The sequence below is a fragment of the Eretmochelys imbricata genome, chromosome 3, assembly GCF_965152235.1.
Source record: "Eretmochelys imbricata isolate rEreImb1 chromosome 3, rEreImb1.hap1, whole genome shotgun sequence".
NCBI classification, from domain to species: domain Eukaryota; kingdom Metazoa; phylum Chordata; order Testudines; family Cheloniidae; genus Eretmochelys; species Eretmochelys imbricata.
Genome location: NC_135574.1, coordinates 114983581 through 115003583, shown reverse-complemented (window position 1 = coordinate 115003583; position 20003 = coordinate 114983581).

Genomic DNA, 20003 nt, shown 5'->3' with positions numbered 1-20003 from the left:
GCTGAACATACTGTAACATGAAAATAAAAGACTGTCCAAGAAAATGATGTGCTAACAAAATAATAAAAATATATTTATTGGTGCCATTAATCCCCAGGTTCTTTAAAAGTTATATATATACACAAACACCACTGACATGCAACCATGTCTGGCGCAGAACACAGCAGCTGTTGAACAGTGCATAGCAACACGACAACCGTTTAGAACAAGAAGCGAATCCAAGTGAAATGCATGTAATGGGAACTGAAAGGAGAATTTGAGCTAGCACAATCTAACAATCCAAATTGTAAATTGGCCAGGATACTGGTATTAAAACCCTTACTCTTGTGAAAAGTGCCATGGGATTTTTACTGAGCATGAGCAGTCAAGATCTCTGTTTTCTATCTCATCCAAAAGTGGGATATAATGGCAGGACATCAGTGCCTATATTAAAAGGGCCCTTTTCACAAAGCCAGAAATCGTTAACAGCAATAGAAATAGAATGATTTATTGGCAGGATAGGGATATTGCTTGGCAATGATCATGGATAAACATACAACAGAGCTCTCTGAGTTTTGTGGTATTCTTGGAGGGGATTAAGCAGTTGCTTAATTATAGTAATATAACAAATAATTACATCAGAAACAGAATGTTGTGCATAGAGATGAGCCCAAAATCATTTATCTGAACCCCACCATCCCAAATTCATGGGTTCAGATAAAATGGGACATGACTATAAGACACCCCGGGTTTTAGTTTTGCAAAACAAAATCCCTACTACCTAGTTTGCAAGACCTAATCCAGTTTTGCCTACCTCCCTCAAAAATACAAATCTGAAAAGAACCATAATCGTGCATCCTGCACCCACACAACTTTCAGGGGGCTGATAAAATTAAACACATATGTGAGCCACCACTGATTTTGGATTTGAAAAATTAAAATCCAATTAATGTTGACTTTCAAAGCTGCCTCCAGTTGTGACCCTGTCTCTAGCTGTCCCTCTGGAAGGGCCTATTACTAAGGCTACAATTTTGTCATGGGTATTTTTTAGTAAAAGTCACAGAGGGGTCACGGGCAATAACCAAAAAGTCATGGCCAGTGACCTGTTTTACTAAAAATACCCCTACCTAAATCTTCAGTGCTGAGGAGGGGTGCTCCAGCAGACACTGTTGCTCCTCCAAGTTGGGGGCAGCCCAGAGCCTCGCTGCCACTGCTCCGGGTAAGGAGCAACCTGGGGCCCCACCACTGCTGCTGCTCCTCGGGGAGGGGGCAGCCTGGGTCGCCACTGCTGCTCCCGGACCGCTGCTCCCTGACAGTGCCCAGGACCAGTTGCCTGGGGCTGTTGGAGCAGCGGCCGGTGGAGCTGGCTCCGAGGCTGTCCCAGCTGCTCGGGCGGCCCTGGGGTCAGCCGCACTAGCCGCTGCGGAAGTCATGGAAGTTCCAGAAAGTCACGGAGGTCACAGAAGTCACGGAATCCATGACTTCTGTGACCTCCGTGAAAGACTCACAGCCTTACTTATTACATATGGACTGAAGATACAGACAGAGAATTAGACAGCACAGAAACTATCCTGATTAACCTGGCCATGAAATTTTATCAGTTTTGCCAGAGAACTGGAGGACAGTTTGGTGAAAGAGAATGCAGAAGTACAAAAATCCCTAACCACCATGGAATTTAATAGGAATCTACATAAGAATTAGAGTTGCCACCTGACCTGTTTTTGACAAGCCTGGATGGTTTTTTCTAGTGCCTTGTTGGTTGCTGGTCACAAGATGTCATTTTTCAGGTTATTTGTGCACTCATGTCACAGCTAGATGTGCACCAGAGCTGCCCATCTGGCACCCAGATCCTGCTTTGCATGTGCCAGGGGCAGACACTAGCCAATTGGGAATTTGCACTCAAGTCCTGTCCCCGAAACCCTCCAAATCTTGTATAATTTTCTGAAAGTTGAGGACCTCAGCATGGTTCCCCTCCAGTTCTAGGACGTGGCCCTGCCCGGAGACAGGTTCTGCCTCTCCTGGGAAGTGGCCCCACCCTCAGGCTGGTCCCACCTTTCTTGGGACAAGGTCTTTCCCACACGCCAGCCAGTTTCAGTGCCTCACAGGTGCCAACCCTAATAAGATTCCAATATTGTCCCTCTGAAGCACATTTAGAATGTCTATAAGTCAGTGTCAAGGGATGGAAACAGCTACAGGCATTTTTTTTCTACTCACAAATCTTCCCTTGTTCAAAATGGCTACCATCTCCAATTACTGTCAATGGACCTCAAGTCACTAAGATGGCCACCATTTGCCTACAGTTCATTTGCATATAGAAGTGAAGCTGTCCTTAATAAAGTTGGCTGCCACCTCCCAATGTCTGCAATGAGACTGAACACAGGCCCACACACAAACACCACTCTGCCACTCTGTTTCAGGGGCTAGACGGAACACAGGAACTGTGAGGAGCAGAAGGGACACTATAAAAAATTGATGGGAAAAGTTGGAGGAGCAGATTATGGCATTGCAAGGGGATGGGGTGCAGGCAGGTGTGGAGGCAGGAGAGACCTGAGAGGGGTGCTGATGATAGTGGAGGATTGGAAGATTGAGGGGATGAAATGGCAGCTCCCCCAACTGTAGTGAAAGGGAGTCTCTTCTGAGAACCAGGGAAAGGCCGCGTTCAGTGTTGCCAACACTCACAAATTGATAGTGAGTCATAGGATTTTGATGCCTGCAGGAGGAGCTATTGTGATGTCATGAGAAGTTCCTCTGATCCTGTGATTTTCAGGGTAGCACTCAGGCAAAGTTCTGTGCAAGAGTCTCAGGGCTAACGAACAGACCTGCTCTGCCAATGAGACCTGCCTTCATGTATGGTCCTCCTAGAGTAAATAGAGGATCCCAGGGCAGCAAAAGACAAGAGAGGGTGAAGTTGGGGAAGTGGTGCAGCTGGGACCCAGGCAGAGCAGAAGCTCCTGAGCAACAGGAGGCAGGGGCAGTGCTTAATTTGTGCCAGGGCTTGTTGGGGCTCAGATCCAGCACCTCTAGGCTTGGCAGTTCATATAGCCCCAGCACATCTGGGATTGCCACATCAGTTAAACCATTAAATGATTGCTTGAGCCCCGGCACCTGTTCCATTTCAGTGGTCCCTGCTGCCTTTGGAATCTATGTTTAAGTTAGGTAATGTGAGCCAAAGCAGTCACATGTGTGCACACTGCAATTTGACAATGTGCATGTTTTGGATGTGTAGTCTTTCTATAAAAGCAGCAAAGAGTCCTGTGGCACCTTATAGACTAACAGATGTATTGGAGCATAAGCTTTCGTGGGTGCATACTCACTTCGTCAGGTGCATGTAGTGGAAATTTCCAGAGGCAGGTATAAATATGCAAGCAAGAATTAGGCTAGGGATAACGAGGTTAGTTCAATCAGGGAGGATGTACATAGCAGAGGGGCATTGCTGGCACATAATCGCATATATTACATTGGTGGACATGGAGGTGAATGAACCGGTGATGGTGTGGCTGATCTGGTTAGGTCCTGTGATGGTGTCGCTGGTGTAGATATGTGGGCAGAGCTGGCATCAAGGTTTGTTGCATGGATTGGTTCCTGAGTTAGAGTTACTGTGGTGCGGTGTGTCATTGCTGGTGAGAATATGCTTCAGGTTGGCGGGTTGTCTGTGGGCGAGGACTGGCCTGCCTCCCAAGGCCTGTGAAAGTGGGGGATCATTGTCCAGGATGGGTTGTAGATCACTGATGATGCAAGAGAATTAAAACCAATAGTAAAAGGTTCTATAGCCATATAAATAAGAAGAAAACAAAGAAAGAAGAAGTGGGACTGCTAAACACTGAGGATGGAGTGGAGGTCAAGGATAATCTAGGCATGGCCCAATATCTAAACAAATACTTTGCCTCAGTCTTTAATAAGACTAAAGAGGATCTTAGGGATAATGGTAGCATGACAAATGGGAATGAGGATATGGAGGTAGATATTACCATATCTGAGGTAGAAGCGAAACTCAAACAGCTTAATGGGACTAAATCGGGTGGCCCAGATAATCTTCATCCAAGAATATTAAAGGAATTGGCACACGAAATTGCAAGCCCATTAGCAAGAATTTTTAATGAATCTGTAAACTCAGGGGTTGTACCGTATGATTGGAGAATTGCTAACATAGTTCCTATTTTTAAGAAAGAGAAAAAAATTATGCAAGGTCTTGGAAAAAATTTTGAAGGAGAAGGTAGTTAAGGACATTGAAGTCAGTGGTAAATGGGACAAAATACAACATGGTTTTACAAAAGGTAGATCGTGCCAAACCAACCTGATCTCCTTCTTTGAGAAAGTAACAGATTTTTTAGACAAAGGAAACGCAGTGGATGTAATTTACCTAGATTTCAGTAAGGTGTTTGATACGGTGCCACATGGGGAATTATTAGTTAAATTGGGTAAGAGGGGGATCAACAGGAAAATTGAAAGGTGGATAAGGAATTGGTTAAAGGGGAGACTACAACGGGTCCTACTGAAAGGTGAACTGTCAGGCTGGAGGGAGGTTACCAGTGGAGTTCCTCACGGATCGGTTTTGGGACCAATCTTATTTAATCTTTTTATTACTGACCTTGGCACAAAAAGTGGGAGTGTGCTAATAAAGTTTGCGGATGATACAAAGCTGGGAAGTATTGCCAATTTAGAGAAGGACCGGGATATCCTACAGGAGGATCTGGATGACCTTGTAAACTGGAGTAATAGTAATAGGATGAAATTTAATAGTGAGAAGTGTAAGGTCATGCATTTAGGAATTAATAACAAGAATTTTAGTTATAAGCTGGGGACGCATCAATTAGAAGTAACGCAGGAGGAGAAGGACCTTGGAGTATTGGTTGACCACAGGATGACTATGAGCCGCCAATGTGATATGGCCATGAAAAAAGCTAATGCAGTCTTGGGATGCATCAGGAGAGGTATTTCCAGTAGGGATAAGGAGGTTTTAGTACCGTTATACAAGGCACTGGTGAGACCTCACCTGGAATACTGTGTGCAGTTCTGGTCTCCCATGTTTAAGAAGGATGAATTCAAACTGGAACAGGTACAGAGAAGGGCTACTAGGATGATCTGAGGAATGGAAAACTTATGCTCCAAGCTTATTCTCCAATATGTCTGTTAGTCTATAAGGTGCCACAGGACTCTTCCGCTTTTACAGATCCAGACTAACACGGCTACTCCTCTGATACTATTCTTTCTATGTTTGTTGCCTGATATTTTCTTCCATCAGTCACTGTCGCTTCACATGACTTTACAAATCACACCTGGGCAACAGCACAGGCTTTCAAGTATTAAAACTAATAAGATTCTACTCTAGAAAGCTTTAGAATTGCATTGAGAATTCTCTCCTCTCTGTACATTTTTGAACCATTATATACAATACAACGCTCCATTCAGTTCTATTGGAAATGGTTCAAAAATTCTTTAAGGAAAGGTTATCATTGTTTTAGGACTTTTCCATAAGGGAACTCTAGTCCGATTTTCAAATTAACTAAAAAACTGGTTTTCAATTCCTAAAAAAAAAATCAGGTGAGAGTTTTCATTTGAAAAATCCAGAATTTTTTAAAATATGGCCCCAAAGATCAAAATCTGATCCTCATCCCCTTATTTACTGACCTAGTCTACCAAATAATGAAACGAAGACAACAACAAAAAAGTGCACGCAACCAAAATTTCAAACCTAAGGGTATGTCTGCATTGCAGCTGGGGGATGTGACTGCAGCACATGTGGAGCTAGTTTGATCTAGCTAGAGCAAAACTAATTCAGGGGGTTGGACGAGATGACCTCCTGAGGTCTCTTCCAACCCTGATCTTCTATGATTCTATGAATTCCAGTCCCAATAGCAGTGAAGCCATGGCAACACAGGTGACTGTACAGGCTAACCTTGCCCATCCAGGACCCTGGTTACATACTCAAGGATCCATTGTGCATACTCAAGGCCAAATTAACACATAGGCAAACTACGCACATGTCTAGGGCCCAAATTTGGGGAGAGCGGATGGAAATTAATGGAGGTGCCAGTTTGGCTTGGCCAACCCCCACCCCCGATTCATGATTGGGCCAAATCTGAGTAGCGCTGCAACCCCATGCCCCATGTCAAAACATCACTCGCTTGAGTTTGGCCCAGCCACCCCTCCATCATGAAAAAGGGGTGTTTGGGACCAATTTGAGCAAGAGTTATTACAACCTGGCACATGGTCATATTAGAAGGTAGGGACCCAGAAGCGTATGTTTGCCTAAGGCCCAGTGATGGATCAGGCCCTGCCCAAAGTGCCACAGTTTCACTGCTACTGTTACCCGAGCTAGCAAAATCAAAGCTAGCCCAGATATGTCTACACGTGCTTCAATCACATCTCCCAAATGCAGCACAGACTTATTGTAGGAAATTATTAATGCAGTTAATTAGATCCAACTAAATTTAGCATATTATATGATGGGGGGGAACACAGTATTTTTTGGATACCAAGAGATCAAAAGGCCACACTGCTCAGGACAGAATGTACGAAATATGTAACTCCACTTCATAAACAGATGTAATGGAAATGTACCCTGTACATTTAGCAAATGTTCAATATCACATAGTATGATTTAAAATACTGCAAAAAATATGTCAAACTTTTTCTTTTTCAAACCAGCTAGTTGAATGCTAACAAAATAGCTGACACAGACACTGTCTTAGTATGTGTTAATTTTATCCCAAACAATGAGAATTATTAGAATTTACAGCTTTAAAAAATGACCAAGGAGGATTGGATATACTGGTAGAGAAGTCTAATGTGAACTTCCATGTGGAAAGAAGCACTGTATGAACTCCTATCACATTTTGCCAAGGGCGTCGTCACCACAAAAGAAGCCAGACTGGAAGAATTCAGTCAAGAGAGATATAGTCAAGTTCAGTTCATATTTTTAAACTTTACCTCTCTGTTACTAATAAATCACAACATGGGGCCCTGATTCAGAAATGAATTAAAATACATGCTTCATTTTAAACAGGTACTTATACCCCATTGAAATCAATGTGACTTTAGAATGTGGTTAAATGCTGTGCAGAATCAAAGCCTAGATTATTAAAGCAGAAAAAAAATAGAAAAATCTAATTTGCTTTTCCAAAGGGAATTTGAGTTAAAACTGCTCAGTGTCCTTTTTCTATTTAAAATTGATGTTCATGTATTACTACCTGTTAATGCTTTTGTGAAACAAGTTAAATAAGCTTTCTGTATTTTCATGCTTTGGTGTTTCTATTTTATAAGTGAAGATGTTTTTACTTTGATTTTACATGTCACTGTTTTTGCTGTTTGTTTATTTAAACTTGCTAAATTGTCCCACATTTGTCTCCCCCATCCCACAGGCCCACTAGGTTGTCCTGCATACAGCAAAGTTGTGCAATGATGTATTTCTTTCTTTTGCTATATAGCATGTTCCTCTAGCCAATAATGGCCACTCTGAAAAGTGCTTCCTCACTTCCTTTCCCGGCTCTCTGTGTTTCCCTTGCTGGCTCCTGTAACCCTTGTTCAGCCTGTGCCATGTTCCTTGCTGCAATAAGCAGTTGTACTCAAATACGGTAACATGGCAGCACACAAGAAATGTGCATGGGTGGGTGTTGATCCTCTAGCCCCACTTTTTCCACTCACCCTCTGCCTGCAATGGTCCAATCTCAACCACAATTCTTTCTCTCCCTGAATTTCTTCATATCCTCTCTGGACCTGTCACCCTCCCCCTTGGCTGCCTCCTGAGGGTGGAACATGCAACTGTTCAGAACCAGAAAGCAGCAAGTCTGGCCACCTATTCCTCTCTACTAGATGCCTCTGTTCGGCACGCTGAGAGGCTCAGTGGGCCTGAGTGACTCAGTACAGGTAGCACTGAGAAGGGAGAGGTTAGAGAAACCTTTGGCTGCCTGAGCAGAAACCCAGAAGTAATCTCTAGCAGCCAGGAGGAGGAGCTGAACGGGACACCTTGCTCGTTATCTGCTTCACTTTTTATGAGTGACATCTCAGCTGGCTGGAGTGAGACAGTGACAGCTTGGACGTGTCTGATGGTCATTCCAGATGAGTAGCACTTGTCAAGTTTAAGTGAGGTGAAACCAAGATTAGAGGAGGACATAACATGAGGGGGAAAAATATTTTAGAATTCATACATGCGTGACTTCTGATCTCACTCCCACTGGTTTTATGGTGTGGTCTAATCTCACAGCTATGATTTTTGTTCATTTTTCTAATGAAACTGAAAGTAAAGGAGGAGGCGAATGGATAAGCAGCAAAGAAATTGCAATAGCAGAAAACAAGGAATCAGGAACAGAAGTGATAACAGATCCTCCTATTAAGTTTTATTTATCATTTGTGTACTACATTGTATTGCTGTTTCATGGAAAAACTGACACATTTCTTTTAATTTGGGAGTAGATGGGAAAGTGCTCAGATGCCACTGTACTGAATAAGTAGATGGATCGTGTTATTCAGCTGTTAATGTGACTTGTCTCACTATTCTGGATATGTTAAAGTTAGGCTCCCTGCTCTGGTAGGAGCTGAGCACCTCCTACGTAGTGCAGATCATCCTCAATTCCTCATGAAGTCAGTGGGAGTTGAAGGCACTCAACACCAGGGAGGAATTGCTCAGGATCTTGAAGGAAAGGTTTTGTTATGTTAAATGAAACTAGAAATATACTTTAAAATGTTATGAACAACCATATTCGTTTAAACGGCAAAAACTGAATACATTCCCATTCCCAGCCTGTGCAACTTGGACACAAAGGAGTTACCACCAAATACAATTGTTCCTGACTTCACACTCAAAATGTTAGTAAATCTATTTGCTTCCTGATGCTCACTCAACTTGAATAATGCAAATAGTCTTCTCTTTCTAATTTGTTTTTATTTCTGAATATCATGCACTAGCACATGGCAATTGTGTTTGGGTTTCCAACACCACAGGGGGGAATACTGAAATCAAATACATCAGATATCTGAATACATGGCTACCTTTCATCACGTACGTTGAAATGAGAAGCTGGATTAAAAAGCCTCACCGATTTATTTCCTTATTAAGATTCCAAAACCTCCCGTTTGTTTTGTACGACATCTGCTTTGTACTCTTTGACAATAACCCAGTTGATCACTTTTTCTTTTGGTTTATTATCTTGATGTTTTCATTTGGATTTATGAAATTTTGGTGTTATTGTTTTGGACCATATTAAAAAATAAAATAAAAACCTCTTCATTTCAATTTAAACAATTAATGAAAAAAAATCTATTCATATTAAGTCTGAGAATGTTTATGTCACAAGCAAAAAAGTAAATAAAACCCCCAAATTATGGACCCTGAAACATCCAGTTAAACAGAACTAAAATGCACAGAGTCATGCCTTCTGCTGTACAATACTGAAAAACTGCTAAGAGATACGTCTGGGCTTCTTTTTATCACTTCTCTTCTGTGAAATTGGTTCATGATATGTACGTGAAATATGCCTCATGATTAAGTATATATCTTAGCTACACAAAAATAAATACATAAATAAGGTAACAAGCTCTGATGGTGGCATTTGCACCTAAAAGTGCTGCAACATGGGGCCTGATCTGAAGGCCATTGAAGTCAATAGAAAGATGCCAGTTAACTTCTTCAGGTGTTGGATCAGGCGCTCACTACAAAGTTTACTTTCAAATTCTATGCAAAACCCAAAACTATCAGTTGGTATCCCCCCATACTGACTTACAAAACAAAAATAGGCCTATAAAGATTATCTGTAAGCTTCAAAAAGTGTGTCTGTAATTTGCCAAAATAATGAAGTAGTCAAGGGAAAAAAACTATGTATGTGTGTGCTACCCAGGAAAATAAATACGTATTATCTCAGAAAAAAAAGGCCCAGTATGCGAAAAGAAGGCTCAAAATACTTAAGAGATAATCTTCACTTATTAAGCTGAAAATTTTGTCCCAGAAATCCTATTAATGGAAAAACTGATGCTCAGATAAAGACCCTCAGCTTGGGTTAAAGAATGTACCCAATAACTGTAAAGAAAGAGATAAAACTCATTATACCCCTACTTAAATATCATATTCTGTAAATAGATTTCAGCATCTGTTCAGATCAAAATACAGTACTTACACTTATTAAAGGGAACCATGTAGACTTTGTGACTCATGAAAATAATAAATTCATCACCCCAAAAGATACTGCATTCCTTCTCTTTATACATACAGTATTTACTATGTCCTGGAACTGAAATTATTGAACCCTTTAATTGTTCAGTATAATGTGATTGGTTGAGACAGGATCAAGAGAGCTAATAATTTCAGTTACAACTGTTCTCGTAGCTGATCAGTTTGGGCTGAGAGAGTCATGTGACTGTGTCTGGGGCTTCAGCATAGGGTAATTTTCATGCTATTGCACACTTAAGGCTAAATTATACTGCATTAAAGATTTTCACTGGACACTTATTTCATACTTAATGACAACATTTGGAATCATTCCCTTGGTTTTCTGCTGCTTTCTGCAGGACACGGAAAACAAAGAAACAGTAAATAAAATTGACGTTAGAAAAAGAGTTAAAACAATACTTTTAAGCAGTCCCCGGGGCACCGTAATGTATGCACAGCAATGTTTTGAGTAAAAACAGCATTTAAAAGTGAGCGTGAGGGAAAGAAACTGAAAAAACAGAGCTATTTTCACTTACATTTATCCAAGAAGGCTGTTGGCATTACTTCTGGAGTTCTGTTATTGGCTGAGAGGGTCACATGACTATGTGAACTAAAATAGAAAAGGCTCAGTAGAGGGAAACTGAAGCAGCAACAGGTCTGAGACAAAATACATGTTAAATGGTATGATTTAACACGCACATTCTAGACTGGAGTGTTTAATTTATAGGGGAAAGTATGGTCCATTGGATTGAAAAGGTGACCTCCAATAGGCCACAATACCCTTAGCCTATGACTTTGAGCATTATATCCCAATGTCACTCATCTTTTCAATATGTGGGGAAAACAGTTTTCTACTGTAAATTTCAGCTCCCATCAGTGTGTAATTGAAACACTAACAATTCTCAATAAATTACCAGGACCTTTAAAAAAAATGATCTGGTTCATTTAAAAACCAAAAAGCTTCCACTATGCTAGCTGTTTTCATTCTTTGTCTAAGGTTTTTATATCTCAGTCATACTGTTGGTATCTAAAAGGGAAGTCATAAGAAAAATGCATATTTTCTTGCGGTAAATGGCAGCGCTGTACAACATATGCAGCAGAGCAGTCCAGTTTTCACATTCTTTCATAAGTAAAACTTATGGTTGCAGATCTACAAATTACTCAAACATGTGCCATAAATCTGCACGTTATAAACAGAGATAAAGTGGAAAGGATCCCAGACTAACAAACTGTGCTGATGTCCTAACAGCTAAATGCAAATTAGCTACTATGATAAAACACTGTCTGATTTCACGGTCATTGCTTAATTGCACCATTTAAAAAAGAAGCTTTTCCAGACAAGTTGTTTTAAAAGATTCAGGCAGATAACACAATGACACTAGCATGAATTACTACAAGTCCCCTAGGTAACTTTCACACCAGGAAACTTTTTCACGGTTTACTCAGGTTTCTTGTTGAGTTTTTAGATTGATGCAGCTTCAACGTGATAAATTGCCACATGTCTCCTTTGTTTTATATATTGGTCACATTTGTTACTGAAGGGGGAGGGATACTAAGGGATGCACAGAGCAAGAATGTGTAGGGGAGGGTGTTCAAGCAGCAAACACAGTCTCTTTGCTAGCCAAACACGAAAAGATGCTACTCTGGTGAATAAAACAACAGACCCTGAGACTGTAGACCAATTCAGTGATAGCTGGTCAGATGACCTCAGCTGAAGGAATCATTCTATTTTTAACTAAAGCCTCAAAGTCTTTCCCCTTCCTGATCAGCATCACTTCCTACTTCTTCAGGTTGAGCTGCTAGTAGCTGGCTTTCATCACAATCTCTGGCAGGTACTAGTGACGCCGGAGACAGCAGTGTCTGGGTCAGATGAAGAGCTGGGTGTCATTGGTATTCTATGATATTCTGTGATTGGTGGATTGATGACACTGCCACTCATCTCATATCTCTCTCTTCTGCACTGGCTTCCAGCATATGTTGAACAGAACATGACAGGACTGAACCTTACCAGGACTGGACCCACAGCGGACAGCACTTGCGAAGAAGTAGTCACTCCTCACCACTCTCTGGAAATGGTCTAGAAAGGTGTAAGTGGAAACACTCTCGGGAGATTCTAATTGCCCCTTCCAAATCATGCTTGCTGTCATTTCAGCAACATCTCATGATCAACGTCATATCTTGATGGTGACATTATAGGTTCTAATTTCCCACCTTTAACTTTTCAGCAGTGCCACCTGCCTAAAATGGTGCAATTCCCAAAGTTCATCAGAGTAGCATGCTGAGGAATGCCAGAATATACCACCCCAAGGATAGTGGGATAGAAATGTAATTATAGCATCAAGAGAGTCAAACTTTGAAGGAAGCGTAGTCAACAAATCAAACAGGTAGAGGACTGGGAAGGTAAGGACAGAAATATGTTCTTGAAGTAGAAAGGCTTAGATGGCAAAGAGAGAGAGATGAAATTTAGAAGACAACCTTAAGGAGAGTGATTAAGGTGAAAAGGAGTGCAAAGAAAGTCCGATAACAAAGGGGCCCTAATACCAGGTAAAAATCTTAAGAACCAAGAAAAAGGTATTTAGAGATGAGAATGACACCCAAGATCAGAGGTAGAACTATAAAACTAATTGACATTTATTACATTTCAGAAACGTAGAAGTGATTCTCTGGCATTCTGCTTTCTAACTTCCCATTTTTAGTAACACTCTTCATTCCCATCCTAAACTGCTCTATAACATTGTGGTGTGCCATTAAATAGCCATATTCATCGAGTAATTTGACAAATGCTTTTTTCTGAAATATTCAACCAGTTCTATAGTTAGACTAATACCAGTGTATATATATGCAGAAAATACCAGGAAAATAAATCAAATACTGTATTTGACAAATATGTTGTGATGGGGGGGGGGTAGATTGCTATTTGACCTGCCCTAATACTAAGTCCATATTTTAAAGTGTATTTAGTAGAAAGTTGATTGACAGTATGTTGCAATTAAATATAGTACAGAACTCTTATTTTTTTAAATTTCAGGGAAAGAGATGTAGGGCCTTTAGAGTTATTTATACTCTGGCTGATTGGCTTAGTCCTCAGGCTAGTAGATACTGGGTAATTTTTTCAAGCCTGGTACAGGGTTTACACTTATCCCCAAAAAGAAAAGGAGTACTTGTGGCACCTTAGAGACTAACCAATTTATTTGAGCATAAGCTTTCGTGAGCTACAGCTCACTTCATCGGATGCATACTGTGGAAAATTTAGAAGATCTTATTATATACACACAAAGCATGAAAAAATACCTCCTCCCACCCCACTCTCCTGCTGGTAATAGCTTATCTAAAGTGATCACTCTCCTTACAATGTGTATGATAATCAAGTTGGGCCATTTCCAGCACAAATCCAGGTTTTCTCCCCCTCTCCCCCCCACACACAAACTCACTCTCCTGCTGGTAATAGCTTATCTAAAGTGACCAATCTCCTTACAATGTGTATGATAATCAAGGTGGGCCATTTCCAACACAAATCCAGGGTTTAACAAGAACGTCTGGCGGGGGAGGAGGAAAAAACAAGGGGAAACAGGCTACCTTGCATAATGACTAAGCCACTCCCAGTCTCTATTCAAGCCTAAGTTAATTGTATCCAATTTGCAAATGAATTCCAATTCAGCAGTTTCTCGCTGGAGTCTGGATTTGAAGCTTTTTGTCGTAAAATAGCGACTTTCATGTCTGTAATCGCGTGACCAGAGAGATTGAAGTGTTCTCTGACTGGTTTATGAATATTATAATTCTTGACATCTGATTTGTGTCCATTTACTCGTTTACGTAGAGACTGTCCAGTTTGACCAATGTACATGGCAGAGGGGCATTGCTGGCACATGATGGCATATATCACATTGGTGGATGTGCAGGTGATCGAGCCTCTGACAGCGTGGCTGATGTTATTAGGCCCTGTGATGGTGTCCCCTGAATAGATATGTGGGCACAGTTGGCAACGGGTTTTGTTGCAAGGATAGGTTCCTGGGTTAGTGGTTCTGTTGTGTGGTATGTGGTTGCTGGTGAGTATTTGCTTCAGGTTGGGGGGCTGTCTGTGGGCAAGGACTGGCCTGTCTCCCAAGATTTGCTATTACCAGCAGGAGAGTGAGTTTGTGTGGGGGGCGGGAGGGGGAGAGAAAACCTGGATTTGTGTTGGAAATGGCCTACCTTGATTATCATACACATTGTAAGGAGAGTAGTCACTTTAGATAAGCTATTACCAACAGGAGAGTGGGGTGAGAGGAGGTATTTTTTCATGCTTTGTGTGTATATAATAAGATCTTCTAAACTTTCCACAGTATGCATCCGATGAAGTGAGCTGTAGCTCACGAAAGCTTATGCTCAAATAAATTGGTTAGTCTCTAAGGTGCCACAAGTACTCCTTTTCTTTTTGCGAATACAGACTAACACGGCTGTTACTTTGAAACTTATCCCCAAAACATCTGACTATATGAAGAGAATCTCTCTCAAGCCAAAATCAATAAAGTAATAAAATATCTTCAAGCTGCAAAGTAGCAAGGCTGACTGGCTATTCCCTGTCTGTTTTTAAATGCAATACTCTGATCACTCCCTATTTACAATGTATATACAACCCTCACACATAAGCACGTTCCTCACCACCAGCATGCCAAAACCTAAATCATATCACTATGACTGAGTTCCCAAATAAAGCAATGAAGTCCCTTAAGGATAGCAAAATTCTGTCAAAAGTATACACAGAAAAATTAATACTCTTTTATCTTCTATTATCCATGCAGATTAATTCTGATTTACTTAATAGAATGGCCAACAACAATATCAAAAGGCTATTTAGTATTATCAACCAATTATAATGGAATAAAACAGGACAGCTTATCCTGTCTTGATTCAGAAAAGATATTCAATAGAGTGTTTTGGGATTTTATTCTGCAACTTAGATCCTGGATAAATTTATTTGCCCAACAACCAAGGGGAAAAATTATTATAAACAATGTACAACCTAAACTGTTAAAATGAAAAAGGTGAGTCAAATAGGACTACACTCTTTCACCTCTCTTATATGTAACAGTAATCAAACCAGTAGCTGCCTGCATAGCCATTTGAACAGACTCTAATATCCCTGGTGTCAAAATTGGTCTCTATGAACATAAAGATAAGCCTGTGTACAGATGGCCACCTCATTTTTTTTAAATTCATACCAAACCTCTCTCTCCAGATTTCCTAAATTAATATGGTGTTACATCTGGCTGAAAAATTAATATATGTAAATGCAAAGCTATTCTCATAGAACCACTCTCCTGGAAAACACAACTCTCAGATTCGCAACATAAGTGGTCACCCAATGGATTTAGATGTCTATCACTGGAAATAAGCATTTATGCACAATTTTGAAGAAAAAAAACAACCCCTTTCATCCCTCCTACAAAAAAATCCAGTCTGCTTTAGCAAAATAACACAATCCACTCCTCTTACTCTTTACATCTATTTAAAATGTATATCTGCCCAAAGGCACTATTCTACACTTCTAAAGACATTCTCATATATCTCATCCCTGCTAGAAAAAACAATCACTGGATAAAACAATTTCTAAGGAAAAACAAACACTAAACAAGGGAGAGTTTCCTTAAAATGCAATTACCAACATTTAAAGGAGGTCTTACCTGATCAAACTGAAAGATAATGATACTGTGAAATTCTGTGAGAACAGTTTGGAAACAGAAACATTTGATCCCCACACTCATTCACTCACTCAGGACCAACTTGGCCCACTATTGAAAAATACTTGAAATAACACTGGCTCTCAGACCATATTCTCAACAGACAAGCCTCACCCAGTCCTTATATAGTGTAATGAAATGGCAGGAAACCAGGAAATTTCTAGGGATGGGACATTATCTAATGCCCACTCTCCCAGCTGCCAGGCTATCACAGTCTCAACCTGCCTTAGAGAAGTATTTCAGAGACTAACAATCTAAAAGTCTCAATCCAACTGAATATTGCTATCAAGATATTCTGTTTGAACTATGGACAAGTTAGTTAAGGGGAAAACCCCAATATACACAGTAAGCAATTTTTAATGTAGCTGCAACTTTGTGACTTCAGCTTATTTCAGCAGACTCAGGAAATACAATGCTGTTTTAATGGAAATTTTACTTAAGAATTGCAAGGTCAGGCCCCTTATTTGAAAGATCAGGTCCCTTTTTTCTTCAGCCAGAAAACACAGTACAGCAGTTAGTGGTCAGAAATAATTTAAAAATGGATAACCAAGATTTAATCTAGTGCAGATTCAGCACTACAGCCTCACATAGTACAAACACCAAGCAATCGCACAACAATGGAAGAGAGACCTATGTATTTAAATTGAAGAATCGGACTGGCGAGTAGCACTCATATTTTTACATTAAATCTCAATTTGCACTATATTTGTTCAAATAAAAGGCCTTATTACCAACAGATTATATTATTATCTGGTTATTACCAATAAACTGTGGGCTCTATCCAGCATATCATGAATGCCGCTCAATAAGGGCCACATTTCCCCACCTCCAACTGTCTAATAATTCAGAATTTCTGGACTCCCATTCAAAAGTTCTATCCTGCTGCAAATGGGCAAGTCATACAACTCACTTCCATGTTATGACTTCTAGACATTATAGCCCTGATCCAGAGTCCAGTGAAGTCAATGGAAAGACTACCATTGGCTTCAATGGTCTTTAGATCAAATTTATATGAATGGCCTCAAGTGTATCAGGAGATTCTTAACACGTTTTTTTCTGTTTGCTAGGTGAAACTTACATATACCATAAAACGATAACAGAATACATTATATAAGGTATGGTTTGCATACCTGGAGTGTCTAGCCCTGGCATAACCTGTTCATAATAGCCAAGACTTTACCCAGGCCTATGGCAAACACCTGACAGAGAGGACATAAAGCTATAAAGTTGAGTACGCAAAAACAGGGGCACCTCAAAGTACTGGTCACTTTTGAACAAGTAAACTATAGAATAGAGAGTTCTACAGAAATTAAATAGTTATGTAGAAACTATTCTTAAAACCTACACATTTTAATAGTGAATCACTTCCTTTTCATAGAAATTTTAAATTAACCTATAACATTTAGTAGAGAATGATAGCATTCTATAGCAGCAAGGATATAACCGATTTACAAATTCTATAAAAAGGAGATTCCTTATAAATTGCTATGGGACCTTCCTATTTGGGATATCTGCCACATTCACGATGTGGTCAGCATTCTCTCACCTATTCATGGTCCTAGCCAGTTCCCCAGGCACTGCAACGGCTGAAGCCTGAAGCTGTTGTTCTGCAACGTTGGCCTCCTGCCAAAAGAGGATGCTATATAGAGCAAGTAGTAAGCTAGCAGTAGATTGATGTCCCCTTTCCCATCTCAGCAGCTATACACTCTGCTGTCTCTGCTTAGAAGAAACAGTTTTTGGGATATAGAGGGGAACAGAGAGGCCAGCACTCAAGAGCAACCACAATGAGGGAATTTAGGTGAAGTCTAACAGAAACAAGAGGGGTGTAAAAATGTAGAATGGAGAGAATCATTAAGGGGGAAGAAAAAGAGGACCTCCAAAAGGTAAAAGAAATTGAGGAGGATATGAAAGTTTGCAGGGACTGAGCAAAGTGCTTCTGCAGAGCTCTAGCCTCATGCCATGTGTACACCGATGAAGTGAGCTGTAGCTCACGAAAGCTTATGCTCTAATAAATTTGTTAGCCTCTAAGGTGCCACAAGTCCTCCTTTTCTTTTTGCGAATACAGACTAGCACAGCTGTTACTCTGAAACCATTTATTACACTGTTCACTATGCAGCCAAGTTAGCCACTCAGTCAGTAGTGCACAGAGTAGCCTTTCATAGCCATGAACTTTAGGAGCTCTACAGAAAAACTCTTAACAGATGCAGTGCATTTTGCAAAGAGTGTGTTTTATAAAAAAACTCATAACATAGCTGAATCAAAGCTATTTTCATAATACTCAAAACCAAGTATTCTTGTTGAGGACTATTTTCATGCCAAATTTTAACTTTCTACCCTCAGAATTTGCTCTGCAGAGCTGTTCAAATGTCACACACATATTTTATTCTAATGAGATAATGGATTTTTATACTCTAATAATATAAAATTGCTGAACCTGTTTTTCCTTAAACTTTCCAGTAAAAAAAAATACAAAACTCATCTTTGGGCAGAGATCAAGCATAGAAAGTTACATCCTAAATGTGGAAAGTTTTGAGCAACTGAAAAGAGGAGGTTGAGTAGAACTGGTCATGCAACCTTAACTAGAGCAGCCACCGCAGTTCCTGGTGAAACAATAACTATGACATTAACCAACACAAGTCAGGCAATTCAAAAGTAAAGCCGACACCTCCACTATTAACACAAGCGTCTGTGATTTTTCCATTACCATCTGAATTAAGGTCAGAGCCATCCTTCAATTTTAATTAGTTGCCCTTTTTGCATTGCTGTCACAATTTCATTATTTAAATTCAGTGGGCCCAATCCTGCAGCCATTCCACACAGAAATCCTACTGAAGTCATTGGTGGTACTATATGCAGAATAGCCACAAGATTGGGCCCAGGGTTTGGCATTTCATACCACAGTATGTACACTATTTCAGTCTAATGTTACACAGTCCAGTGTGATATATTTTAAAAAGATGATACGTGCAGGATATGATTCTCTTATACGGTTACAAATAAAATAAAAACCATTACAGACCTGAAGAAACAAACTGACGGTAAAGTGTGAAGCCCAGAATGTGTGTTTGAGAGACAGAATCCTTTGGAACTAAACATTGTAATCATTAACCACAGTCAGTACATTTTTAATGGTAATTTTGTTTTCTTTAGCCTTACCAGCTTCAATATTTTTAAAAGTTAACATTCTCTAGATGTTGGTTTTGATACATTTCTTTTGAAGAAAGAAAGGAAAGGGGGTTTGGGGAAGAAAAGCATTTAGTGATACAGCTCTTGGATTTGTATTGGTTTTGCCAAGACATGGGAGATCTGCAGCTCGCAAATTTGGATTTATTTATTGCTGTTTTTCTGGTCATCATGAACTAAGTGAAACTGGCATTCCCAGACAAAAATAGTAGTATTTTATATACTATTTTCAAAGCAGCATGTTGTGTTTAGAAGGCCATTTATACATCACACTATTAATTCAAATCAACTTCACTGTTAACTTAGGGCACAAGAATGAATTTTATTTAAAACAAAAAATAATCTGTGTATCCAAATAGATTTGCTCAAAAGGAGCATAACAGTAAATAGCATACCTGCCAACATCTAGCAAAAAGGGCTTTTAAATTTACCTGGGTTAGCACAACATTACATGTATTTGCCTAAAACTTATTAACATATTTGCTTAGGGGCTTGCAGCCTGTCTCTCCCTTGGTGTGAGCAGGTACTCCAAAGGTTTGGGCAGTACATGCCATCTCTTTTCCCACTGGGTTCAGGGCAGGAGAGGATGTGATAGATTGTGGCAGCATAGTCGTTGGATGAGGATGAGTGTTGCAGGGCATGTTGCCTCCTCGCCCAGTGGGTGATGGTAGCAGGTGCTCTCTCCATGCACCGTTTTCAACCTTACCCTCAATTTATAGTCTAAAAATAATTGGGGTGGAGGGGAGGAAGGAATAGTCTGGATAGGGAAGAGAGGATCTGGAGATAAAGTGGTAACTAGATCTTTGGTAGGAGAGACTGAGGAGTCAAAAGAACAAAGGAGAAGTATCCTCTTTCTCTTCTCCCCCACGTATCCCCCATTCTATTTCTTTTCTTATGTCATTATCCATGGGACTCAAACCAGGCCCACAGGAATAGCCACACTCCAACCCTCCACCTGGCAGCCTGCTGACCTTTGCTTA